The sequence below is a fragment of the Nomascus leucogenys genome, chromosome 1a, assembly GCF_006542625.1.
Source record: "Nomascus leucogenys isolate Asia chromosome 1a, Asia_NLE_v1, whole genome shotgun sequence".
Lineage (NCBI taxonomy): Eukaryota > Metazoa > Chordata > Mammalia > Primates > Hylobatidae > Nomascus > Nomascus leucogenys.
The window spans coordinates 13,016,303-13,029,054 of record NC_044381.1 but is presented as its reverse complement, the minus strand read 5'-3'; the positions used below and the strand labels follow the sequence as shown (position 1 = coordinate 13,029,054).

General features: G+C 35.3%; 1 pseudogene; it reads right to left on the bottom strand.

Moving 5' to 3' along the window:
- Positions 1–631: 631 nt before the first annotated feature.
- Positions 632–12,313, bottom strand: LOC100595256 (annotated as a pseudogene).
- Positions 12,314–12,752: the final 439 nt, after the last annotated feature.

Below are 12,752 nucleotides of genomic sequence, written 5' to 3'. Positions count from 1 at the left end.
TATGCTGTGTAACAGAATATTATGGTATTTTGTATTTTTCAAGTTGGTAAGTCCATCCATAAAGTCTGTTAAGTACAACAAAAACAAAACAAAACAAACAAACAAACAGAAAAACTCCAAACATTAAGATATATTGACAATCTTGTTCCTATGTATGGCAGAATATCATTAATTCTTTTTTTTTTTACGTTTATTTACTTTTTAAATTAGGAACACTTCTTAGGTTTTTTTGGCATTTTGCATTTTTACATGCAGTGTCTGTATTAGCTCATTCTCACACTTCTATAAAGAACTGCCTGAGACTGGGAAATTTATAAAGAAAAAAGGTTTAATTAACTCATAATTCCACAGGCTGTACAGGAGGTATGGCTGGGGAGGCCTCGGGAAACCTATAATCATGGTGGAAGTGTGAAAGGGAAGTAAGCACATCTTCTCATGGTGGCAGGAGAGAAAGAGTGAAGGGGGAAGTGCTACACACTTTTAAACAACCAGATCTCAAGAGAACTCACTATCATGAGAATAGCAAGGGCAAAACTGCCACTATGATCTAATCACCTCCTACCAAGTCCCTCCCCAAATGTTGATTACAATTCAACATGAGATTTGGGTGGGGACACAGAGCCAAACCATATCAGTGTCTACTGGCTCCTTCTGAGAGTATCTGTGAAAGTTCAGTACATTTTGCAGTGAACAAGGAATAAATGGATAGTGTAGGTGCCAAAGTCCAAAAGGGCAAACATTGCTCAAGTTTATTCACTCTGGAAATGAAGATTTTTCTTTTTCTATGGACATGAGGTAACCAGTGGCTGAAGAGAATAAGTCTTTTCTTTCTGACCGGAAGATCATAGTAGTTCTCTATTTCAGAAGCCGATACATACACATCTAGAGTAATCAAAGATGACACTAATATAATGTATGGGAAGGCATAATATAAAAGGCCTCCACCAACCATCTGAAGCATGGTTAATATTAGGAAAAAGTAAAGTGCAGCATAAATACTTTTAAATCGGACTTTCCTAACTCACATGCAATCTTCTTCAACAGAAAGCTGGGAGCAGCATCATTAATACCAAGCAGAATGCATAATAGATAAATACAAAGATATGTAGTGGGTAGACAGCTTCCTGAGTACTGCGCACTATGGTAACACAATCTGGACTTCGGTTGCAAAGCATCGTGTACCAATCTGAAAGTGTCAATACTCGACATGAACGAACAGATATAAAGAACACCAACTGCATCACTCACAAGTAAGGCGACAACAGCTGCTATACTGGATTCAAATAATCTAATGATGTGTTGAAAAACTGCACTAGAACTTTTTTTTTCCCCATTTACCACTCAATAAAGAACCAACGTAAAACAAGAGGAAGAGTAGCAATAAATTCGACGTAGAGATAATTGTGAAGTTCTGGAGACACCATGCAAAGCTGACAATATTTCTGTGCATTTGTTCTCTGTCCCTCTTTGGCACAAGCCACATTCTCTAGATATTTCAGTTGATCCATTTTTAAATAAGATCTTCCCATGAAAAAGTCCATGACATGCTATTGGCCACCTGTAGGTTTCCCCCAAGAAGCTCTGGGATCAGCACAACTGGCCACAGCACCAGGACATCCAGGCCATCTGAATATCAGCTTCTAATTAAGCCTACTTTTTAGATTAGATCTTAATTAGATCTACTTCTAATTAAGCAGATCAAAGAATTGCTTTTTAAAAATCCTTTTAAATATACAAGTAGCAAGCTTTCCATCTTGGGAGCAGTCGGCCTTTCACTGAAGCCCAGAGAATGGCTGCTGCAGAACTGTGCCTCCCCTTGTCACCTGTGAGGGGCCCTCCTCCTCCCCTCACAGGGTCAATTTCCAGTGATGGAGCGAGGCTGTTTCTCTGGCCCAGTGGAAGAAACAAGACAAACTGAAAACTATCACATTGTAGATATATACCAAAGTTTTAAATCAAAGGTATGCTTAAACAGATGACGGAAAACAAAAACAATCACACATGAAACTAAAACCAAGAAGCCCTTTATGGATTTAAACAATGCCTCCAAAGAGGGAGCAAAAGCTGCAAAACTCTCAAGATCCAGACCACTCCCAAAGACAGCTCATAAATTAGGAAGTTTCACTGGTTGCAAACGAAATACAACCCATATTTCTTTCTTTCCTTTTTATATTTTTAAGTTCAGGGGTACAAGTGCACGTTTGTTACATAGGTTAACTGTGTCATGGGGATTTGTTGTACAGATTATTTCATCACCCAGGTATTAAGCCTAGTACCTATTACTTATTTTTACTGATACTCTCCCTTTTCCCACCCTCCACCCTCCAAAAGGCCCCAGTGTGTGTTGTTCCCCACAGTGTTCATGTGTTCGCATCTGCCATTATTTCCTAAGGTGTCAGATTCTCAGCTGACCACCTGCGCACAAAGGCCTACTACAACTTGAGTGCCCCACAGTGGAAGATTTAAAAAATAGTTAGTAAAACACAAAATAAAATCTACAAGGATAGAAAGGATTACAAAACAAATGGGTACCACGATTTTTTAATGAATATTTATTTTCTTAAAAACATTTTGAGTTAGAAGATTTACATTTTCAAGGGACTAGTTCTCAGACTGGAAATCAAACCCTGGCCACATCAGTGAAAGTGTGGAATCTTGGCCATCTTAGCCACTAGACTACAGGCTGGAGTGTCTTCTTTGTAAATACCAAAGAGGATCCAAAGCAGGCAGGATTTTAATTAATTCTGTTTTAAATCTGAGTTCTGGGTATTTTTCTTCATTTAGTTTTAGTTTTGGTTTTGGTTTGCCAAGGGAATTTCTAAGGCTATATCTTTCTTTTGTCTCTTTTCATAGGTCCAATAAGATAGTTGTTTAAGCTGAGAGTGCTCCAAGTATTTTTTTTCTTTTAAATACAGCCAATTTGTTTATTCCATAGGAAACTCAAAAATAAGTTTTTTTTTTTCTTTTTTCATAGAAAGCCACAGAGGTGGTATTCATTCCAGGCTTAGAATACCATGGATTTAAGTGTCATTTATAAAGTGGGTACAGAATATGCAGTCCCTTCTGATCCCCCCAAAAATTTACTCCAAGAAATAGGTTGAGATAGCAAAAGACTCTTGTTGCCACAGATAGTTAAGGATGGTGTTTGCATGTACAGTGCCTCCAGTATCCCACAAGTTTGTGAGGGACCACTAGTCAGCTCTGTTAATCTGTGACACCAGGTAGTCCCTCCTGGAATTAAACTTTCCAAGAACTAACCAGGCAACAAGGTTTGAGACAAGTAAAGGCCCTTATGCCCGTGAGTTATTAAGAGAAACTCCCCTGAGAGTTTGATTGATTCAAAGTGAGAGTGGGCTGCTTAATATCTTAATATCTTAAAAATACCCAGTGTTCTTAGCCCTTTCAGACTGACCACCTAGTAAATAATTATTAGGGAGAATAAATGGACTCAGGAGACAGAAGTGTACTTGCAAAGGATTGTCTTTGGAACTTGAATGAGCCCCAAGAGGCAGGCATTATCTTGTGTAAACATCCATCTAGGTGTGTTCGCATTCCTCAGTGGATGGAGATAAGAACATTTTAGAGTTCCTTCCTGCTCTTGGAGTGGGAGAATAAGACTAGATTAGAGGGACCTTGATGCTGAGGCAGCTTCTAAGGCTTCTCAGCATGTCAAAGTGCCAGTCTTTTGGATATCATCTTTTGAATCTCACCATAAGTTTTTATAAAGACAATGCTCTAAGAATATAGAAACCAGGAGCCTAGAGTCAGGAAAACATCAGTCTACAGTTGAGTCAAGCGGAAAGAAATGTTAAGGCCAAATTGGTCACTCCATACAAGTGTCTGGGCAGTCTGATAAAATGAGTATCATTCTCGAATAAAATATTCCAGTAAATACCTGGGTTGCATAATCAATTTTTCTAATTATATATTGTTAATAAGAAGAGTAGATGCTTATTGATCCTATGAAAATAATTATATTGCCATGAAAATGAGAATACCTGATAAGTTTCTGAATTCCAGAGGGGTCAGGAAGGAAGGAAAAAATGAATGTTTCATTTCTCTATAAAAGCACAGTTTAATAACTTGGTATGAATTATAGGTCAATTAAGAGAAAATACAAAGGGATTATTAATATCCAGAAAATAGAATATTAACATATTAGCAATATCCCATGCAGAGCCCATAATTATTCTTCATTCATTCATTCATTCATTCATATGTAATTAATTTTTAATTTGCTTGATCTTAGATTAGCAGTTTTCTGAACACATCTGTTTCTTCACTGGAGCTGAAATCCTGATTCAATTCATTGGTATGATTTCAATGGTATTTTAAGCAATGCCATAAGAAGCATATACCTGACATAGAGTCCTGGATCTCTAAGACAGATTTGCAAGGACTTCCAAGGAGGGATCAGAGTAAAATAAAACAACTTGTAGATGAAAGCATCTGTGGTCAAGTTATTACTAATAATTTTTAGAAGTGCAAGATCTGATGTGAGTTAATTACACAAAAAATTCCACTAATAAGGATATATGGTTGTTTCTAGGGCATGGAAAACAAAATAGTCAATGCAAAAAAATTTTAGATAAAATATCTGCAAACATAATGAAAAAGCCTATTTTCAAAAAAGGAATACAAATCTAATATATGAAAATGGATGGCCATATCTTTATAGAGAAAACAATACTCAGATATAACATCAAATTTCCCTAAATTTAATGTACCATGAATATACCAAACGTGGTATATCAAGATTATAAAGATTACATCAAGATTATAAATTAGAATATATCAAGATTATATCCAGTTTAGAATATATCAAGTTAGAATATATCAAGATTATAAAGTAAAACAGATTCTGTAAGCCTGGAGTAAGTCCTAAACACATGAATTAAACTTCATATGTTAAATGATGTGAGTCCTCAATTGAACCACTGCCCTAGAACTTATTGGATTTTGAATTCTTTAATTTGTTAAAGAAATAAAATTACAATCAGGTTAATATTTTTCAAAAATTGACTGAAATTATGACTGAAAAATACCATATTGTTTTTGTCTAAAATCAGGCAAAGCAGTACTGGGACTCTCATAAATAGAAAAAAATATATGGACAGTAAGGATATTGATGATTCCCTGGGAATTTACCACACAGCCTGTAGTTTCTGGAATTTTTATAACAATAATATTTTACCCATATTGATTTAACCTAGGGAAGGCTAAGCATCTCTTCTGATTTTACAATGCTTCCTATGTAATTCAAAACGTGAAATAAACATAACTATTTTTAGCATTTCTCCTTTTATAAAGTGATAAAGTAAATTTTTTGTGATTTTCCATGCACACCGTGAAATCCTAAAGACAGTTTTAGATGCAAAACATATCATTTAGAATTTGATTTGGGGACAGCAAAATGTTAGAAATTATCATGAAATTTGATCAAAAGTAGAAAGACTTTGTTCTTTTAACTAATGAAGGACATGGTAAAGTCAACACATAACACAGTTAACTATTTTGATAAGACACAGTATCTTTGTATTTTCGTCAGATTACTCAGAAGGTAAAGAAAAACCTTTTCTAAACTCTTAAGACCAATAATACATGTAAATTTTGTCAGTTTTACAGAAAGAAAATCAAATCTAATTTTGTATAAGTATTATTTTAATACAAAAGCTCTTCTTAAACAACCTTAAATAAATCCATCAAGGCTTAGCCTGACATATGAAATTCTTTTTCCATGAACCTTCTACAACTTTCTATATCCATTTAGGTTTTTTCACACACTCTCCTCTCTCTTATTCTGGACAAACCAGTCATTTTATATGAGAACAAAGTTGTCTTATTTTTCCATACATTGCATATAAAATTGTTCCTCTTGGCCACAATTGCTCCTAATAAAGTCTCTCTTACCTACATTGTTTATAATTTTTTACCACAGTAGCTTCTACTTCCCAGAAAATCTATGAGGTGGATAAGTTATGAACTATCTTTTATATACCAGCATTTTGTAACAGACTAGCAGAGCTACTCTTACAACTTACATATTACAACTTTTTATAGCCATACACTTCCTTCAGATATGTATACAGTCTCTCTGTACCATAAAAAATAAGAGAAAAAAGTATATAAGCTCATAATTATGCTTCAGTACCTTTTTTATTAGAAATAATCTAGATATTTAATGACTTCCCATTATGTAACTTAATTTAACATAAGTCTAAGGTTTTAAGTTACTAACTGTCTTGGAAAATATCTTCAAACCAATTGTCGTGCTACAAAACAGAATAACTGTTGAATTAAAGTTTGTCAGAATAATGATTCAATTTGATTAAACAGTTCGTAATCATCTTAGACATCTATTATATGTAATGCAAGCTTATTTGATGAGTAAACCTGTACAAGTTTAGGGTGAACATACCCAAGTAGAATAAAAACATGTTAACCCAAATAACTCAGAAGACATCCCCTGTTTTTGATAAAAGAGCAATATTAAATTAGTCTTGCTGCCAAAGACTTACCTAAATTATGTGAACTTGAATTCTTGAAACATTTGAGTTAGAAACGTTTGAGTTTATAGAAACGACTAAACATAGAGTTTAGTCGTTTCTATAAGAATACTTTTTTCCACACTGAAAGTATTAGAAATTCAATTTCGTTAATTTCTGAGAATCTTAAGAATATTCAGTTTATATAAGTGCTTATTTATCTGTAAACTAGTCGGAATAGATCTCCTTTTAGGGAGTGTCTCACAGGTTGGTTTTGCCTTAGACTTTATAGAGAGGAACAGAGAAGTTATAGGTGGTGTGCTTTTACAGGTGACAGGTAGTTTTTAACCAACCAGTACATGTTTATATCTATGTCTAGATAGTTTTGAGGATAAATAGTTCAGCTAATCATTTATGAGATAAACACTGGGAATTTAAAGGGTCTACATCTGGCCTTCTCATGGACTACAAGGGGGTCATACTGTTATCTAAATTGTATGGGGGAAAAATACCTTAGACTGTTATCTAAGTTATATGGAGAAAGGCGGTTCTTTGCTATAAACCATTTTCATAAAATGATCAGGGATTACTTAACTGGTGCTATTTTCCAGGAGCACAAGACTGGGGAAAATTCCAACATTGTCAATCCTTTTATATTTATTGTTTAATATTCACAAGTGGTTTGTCAATCATTTTTCTCATCTTACACTATTTTTCCCACTTCCTTCTCTTTTGACTTTCTTCAGAGAAATTATGTTTTGTTTTCTGGTGTTTCATGTAGGTTATGTGGAAGTTATAAATGTTGTGTAACCTAGCCATAGCTGTCTTTCAGTATATGAAATACAAACTTATATCTATGTATCACTAATGATTAAAGACAATGTAAAGTTATCCTTTTCAAAATAATGTACTTAGCCTAATTTCTTCTGCTAATACCTTCCTTATTTCTAAGTCTAAGTTAACACAGGTCTAGTCAATTATAGACCTAGATTATGAGAATTTTATTAATTTGAATTCTAGAATTTTATATACCCTATGAAATCTTTAAAATTATTTTTCCATTCAGTTTATAATCAATAAGTAAATATTATTTTGCATATAACTATACAGTAATTTTAATATGCACTTTTAGTACTCATTGTCCATCATTTTATACCATTTACTTCTTTTACCTCCCCCACCCAATGCCAGACCATTCACTGCTACATTAATAGTCGTGATGTGTTCTGCATTCTAGTGAATGACAGAAAAAAAGTGATCAGTATGGCTAGAGAACTTTAGGAAAATTCATTGTTCTTACGGTGTCTGGCAATGACACAGGATCATTCCAGTTCTCACACTCAATAGCAAGAAGCAAAATTGTACAATGCATGTGTATATATTTTCACCTTATACTGCATATACATTGCTCAGTCTTCCCCACTGTCAGCCTGCTCTCTCCAACTACCAGCCTTCACCAAACAACATACATCTCATTCCAGACATGATTAACATCATCAGGAAGGACTAATGGAGATCACCTACAGTTTCAAAAACTTTCAAATCCAAGTCAAAAATAATTGTTTTCATGGAGGGCAGTTTTTAGAGGTCTGGTCCATTGATTTCCTGGCACTTGATGCCCATCAAACAAATAGTGTTTCAAAGCCCCTATAAGAATTCAAGGATCCTGATGATTTGAAACCATAGTTAATATATGATGCATACAAAGAAGAATTTCTTATAAACATTCAAAGTAAAAATGGGAATTCACATGGTTGAGAGCCTAGTTTAGTACTCAGGTAAGGAAATTCAATGCCTTACTAAATTATCTATCTATCTATCTATCTATCTATCTATCTATCTATCTATCTATCTATCTATCATCTATCTATCTATCTATCATTTATTTTGAGCTTGTTGCCAAACTACCATCATAGAGCAGGAGAAAACCATGGAAAGACTAATCTGGGAGAACCAGGAAAAGGTCTAAGAGCCGAAGCAGGTTGACTACATGTCACTGCCCTTTAAACATGGATAGATAGTTCACATTAATTCATGTTCTCAATCCATTGTTTTACGCCTATTCTGTCACAACAGCTTTCCCACTGGAATACTTTATTTTGTTTGACATTTTGTCAGTTACATTAGCTCTTGCAATAATCTTCTTACAAAGGGGAGAGTATTTCCAGAGTCCTTGTGCAACTGAGCATTTTTCTCTGAGTTTTTTACATATGAATGACAACTTGTTCAGGCAGGGACCTCTTAGATCCTAAACTTTGCCCCTTAAAATTCCAGTGTCTTCTTTGTGTTTCATGTCAAGAAATAGACTTCTGAAACTGGTCTTTTTTTTTTTTTCTTTGTAGCTAACCTATTTTTTTTTTTCTTTATAAATGCCTTCAGGATTTTTTTTTCTACTTGTTGAAATTCAAACATTTTTCAGCCCTAGGATATATCTAGAGAGAACTGCTTTTTATTTTTTTTTTCCACTGGAATGCACAAAACCCTTTCAAATGTTAGACTCAGATTTTTCTTCATTTCCATAATGAAGTAAAGTGAAGTAGATATAAAGTTCATCACCCCCAAGAGAGGTTTTCTCTCTTCTGTGTTTCTTCCTCCCTTCCTCCTTTCCCACCTTCCTGTCAATTCTCATTGTATCTGTTTTTAATTCAAGGTGCTCTTTCTTTGTAGCTCCCTAATGGTATTAATAGAGTTTTTTCTAAAGATATGTACATCTTCAAAATCATCAAGGCATCATCCCCTTTTCCATAGCTTCCATTAATAGGCTTGTTGTTGCTTCTGTTTTTATGTTTGAGTTCAGAAGATCTGTCCAGTTCAAAACTAGTTCATATACATAATTATCACCATCCATGTGGGCGCTAGTAACTCTCCTTCCAGATTTCAATAAGAGGGTCAGGTTGATATATAAAATACTTACTCGTCGGTCAATTTGCAAATTATGTTCAAAGTTCTTTGATGATGTCTTATGGGCCTGAAATTAGGTCTTATCTTCTCCTATCCCTTTGGATTTTTTGATTGAAATATAGAGTCAGGTGCAGTTTGAAGTTCTCCTTTTAACACTATAGTTCATGAACACCCCCACTCTTAGCATGGTAAGCCTTGTCTTGGCACTTTTCTCAGTGCTTTCCTAAGATATGTAAGCACACCAGGGAGTGAGGAAGCACTGCACATGCCTATTCCCTGCAGTGACACAGGCTGGCAGAGTCTCCCAATGCAAGTGAGAAAGAGCTGTTGACAAAGGCTGGGGACAGAATTTTTCACTCTGCCTGGATAAAATTGTAACTTCTCTGCACTTGAGGGAAAGCTGCTTTTTTTTCCCTCATCATTCTTCCATCTAGTTCTCAGTTTGGCAAAGTCAGATGGGTTGTTACAGTCTTTTCTTCTTTTTTCTTTTTTTGGCAACTGTTCTGGTTTATTAAGACTGTAGTTGAATGTAGTATGTTAAGGGCACATAATCCTTTCTGTTTTGTTTTTGGTTACCTATTCTCCTTCATATGACTGCAGTTGCATATGACATGTGGTTCACAGATGTACTTTTAATACTTTTAAATCCATCTCCACTAACAATGGCATTTATTTAAAATCTGATGGAAAATTTACCTATGTTCTTTTTTTTCTTTAATTAGTTACATCAGCACAAACCTTTTTTTTCTCCCCTTCCTCATCGTGTGCATGTGCGTGTGTGTATGTGTGTATGTGTAAGAGGAAACTTGGTAAGAAGCATATCAAACCCCTATAGTCTGTCAGCTCATTAATCCAAAAGTTTGCCACCTTCAACATTCCAGACTAAGGCAACTTGATATTCTGCAAGCAGATATTCCTAGGACTGCAATTAAATTTCCCAGGGGAGAATTTCTAGCATAGTCTCCCAGACCATATTCACTGTAGAGACGGTCGAATATCCAACAATACCCATCCTCATATTTTATTTTCAGTAATCCAACATTCATTTCTTATTTCCTGATCAGGATTTGGCTGAGAATGTGGCTGTCCACCAGAGATTTTATTTCCCAAACTCCACTGCACCTTGCTGAGGAGATGTGAATAAGTTAGGGCAAGAAGGGGTGTGAGTGAAAACGATGGAGGTAACTTCCTAGTTTTATGGACATAAATGTTTTCTGTGGTATACCTTTTCCTACCCTATGTTATTGGAACCCAATCATGAGGGCTTCCAGCTTCAACCGCAAAGGTGTGTCTGATACCCTGGGCAATGGCAGGGGAGGAAGACAGAAGGGTATGGGCCCCTGCCACTGTAGCCTTCTCACCCATGGACCCTTAATAAAAGAGAAATATTTTCCAATCTCATTTAAACCTCAGCATTCTGAAGTATTTTTATTGTAGCAGATTTTCCTGTACAGCAACTAATACAAAACACATTTAGAAAGTGTGGTTGCATTTTCCTCCCAAATATGAAGAAAAAATGGCCATGAACAATTCGTAAACTTCTACATACTGCTTTGATAAGATCAGGCTCATGAGCACTGAAATGTTTTCACAATAAAGATAATGACTTATTGGAGTACTGTTGCTTTCCAGGCTTTTACACGTGGAGTGGTTAAAATGGATGTGTCTGTGGTCTTTTCGTGGGGGTGGGAAATGGAACCCTATCTGCTCTTATTTATTGGGATAAAATGATTGATGATAAATCACAAACGGAAACCCACATTCTGCCAGAAGATCTCACAACAGCATGATATTACCTTTCAGGAAAACTATAAAGGGATTAAAAAAGCGAGACAGAGATAGTAGCCTTTTTTCAATGGCATCTTCCATTCCTTCACAGAGCTACCATCCCTAGAGGGATATTTTAAAAGCTGAATTCTTAGCCTTTTGTAATAACATAAGCACAACTTTTTAAGACTGACCTGACATCCTGCAACTACTCTTTTTTTGTCCCCCTCCAGTGGAGATGTGAATCAGTGGCAGCTTCATAGCTTTTTATTGGATGTCTTTTGAGCATGGACTACATCAGTTTCCTATGGAGCTTGACAAAGGAGAAATTTTGGCAATGAGAAGAGCCTCTGGCGTGTTAGAAACAGAAAGCAACATATATGCTTCAGAAATAGCAAATGGCTTGCCTGCCAAACCAACCCTGTGGTGCACAGGGTTCTGTATTACAAGCCTGCCTGCCTCTAAACTCAAAGCAGAGGGGAAAGCAGTGGAGTTCTTCTGGCTTAGAGCGGTTTCTCTTAAATCTGTGCTGAAAGAAAAACCCATGACCTTCATTTCTTAGCAGAAACCTCATGCCTTGCTGATTCTTATTTTAATGCAGATTTCTATGTCCTTGTATATAAAAGCAATTCTTTGAAGGCTTTAAGAAACAAACAAGGAATTGCAGTGGAATGCACGTATGAATTATTATTTATTTGGAATCATAAGCATGAATAGTATGCAGAAACAGAATTGACATTTAAGAATAATAACTGAGAACTGTGTGGCATGTACTGTGCTAAGCATTGACATGTCATTAATCTTAACAATTCCAGAGGATATACAATGTTATCTCCATTTTACAAATGAGTAAACTAAAAGTAACACTCCCGAGGGAATACAGCTAGTAAGTGGTAGATATGGGCTGCTAATTCAGGTTTACCTAGTTACCAAATCTGTTATTGCCACTGTATTTTGTTGTACAGACCTTAATTACTACAGAAAGCAACATAAACTATTTAGTGTCTATGTACTAGTTACAGATAAGTGTCACTAAAGAGAAGTAAGAGTTAACTTTATTTTTTATGAAAGAAATATGACCATGAGCTGTATAATTACAGACATTTTCTCTGAATTTTGGAGCCTTACCTAAATTTTGAACCGAAGTCCTCGGAAATCATGCCAACCTTAAAAGCTTGTGGCAGGCAATGAAACATTTATAAAATGTGACAATAAATACTATTCTTGGTAATAATGTATAAGTCATTTTATATTTTACATTTGCTTTTTTCTTAAAATCCCCAGAATTCCAAAAGTCAAAAAGCACTATTATGTAAAAACACACACACACACACATACACACACAAATCTAAAATAACACCTTTCAAGGACGTTTGTTTTGGCTTCTCAAAAGAAAAAAGAGTTCTATAGCTTAAGAACACAATGCTGACTGAACAAAAAACAAAACAAATCAAAACCAAGCAACAATAACAACAGAAAGATGAGGACCATTTGTTTTTGTAAAGAAAATGCAAGGGACAGAACCTTGGAAGCCTTTTGCATCACTTGTTGTTTCTCCTGATTTTCCTAGCAACAGAGTGAATACAGCTACAACTACCA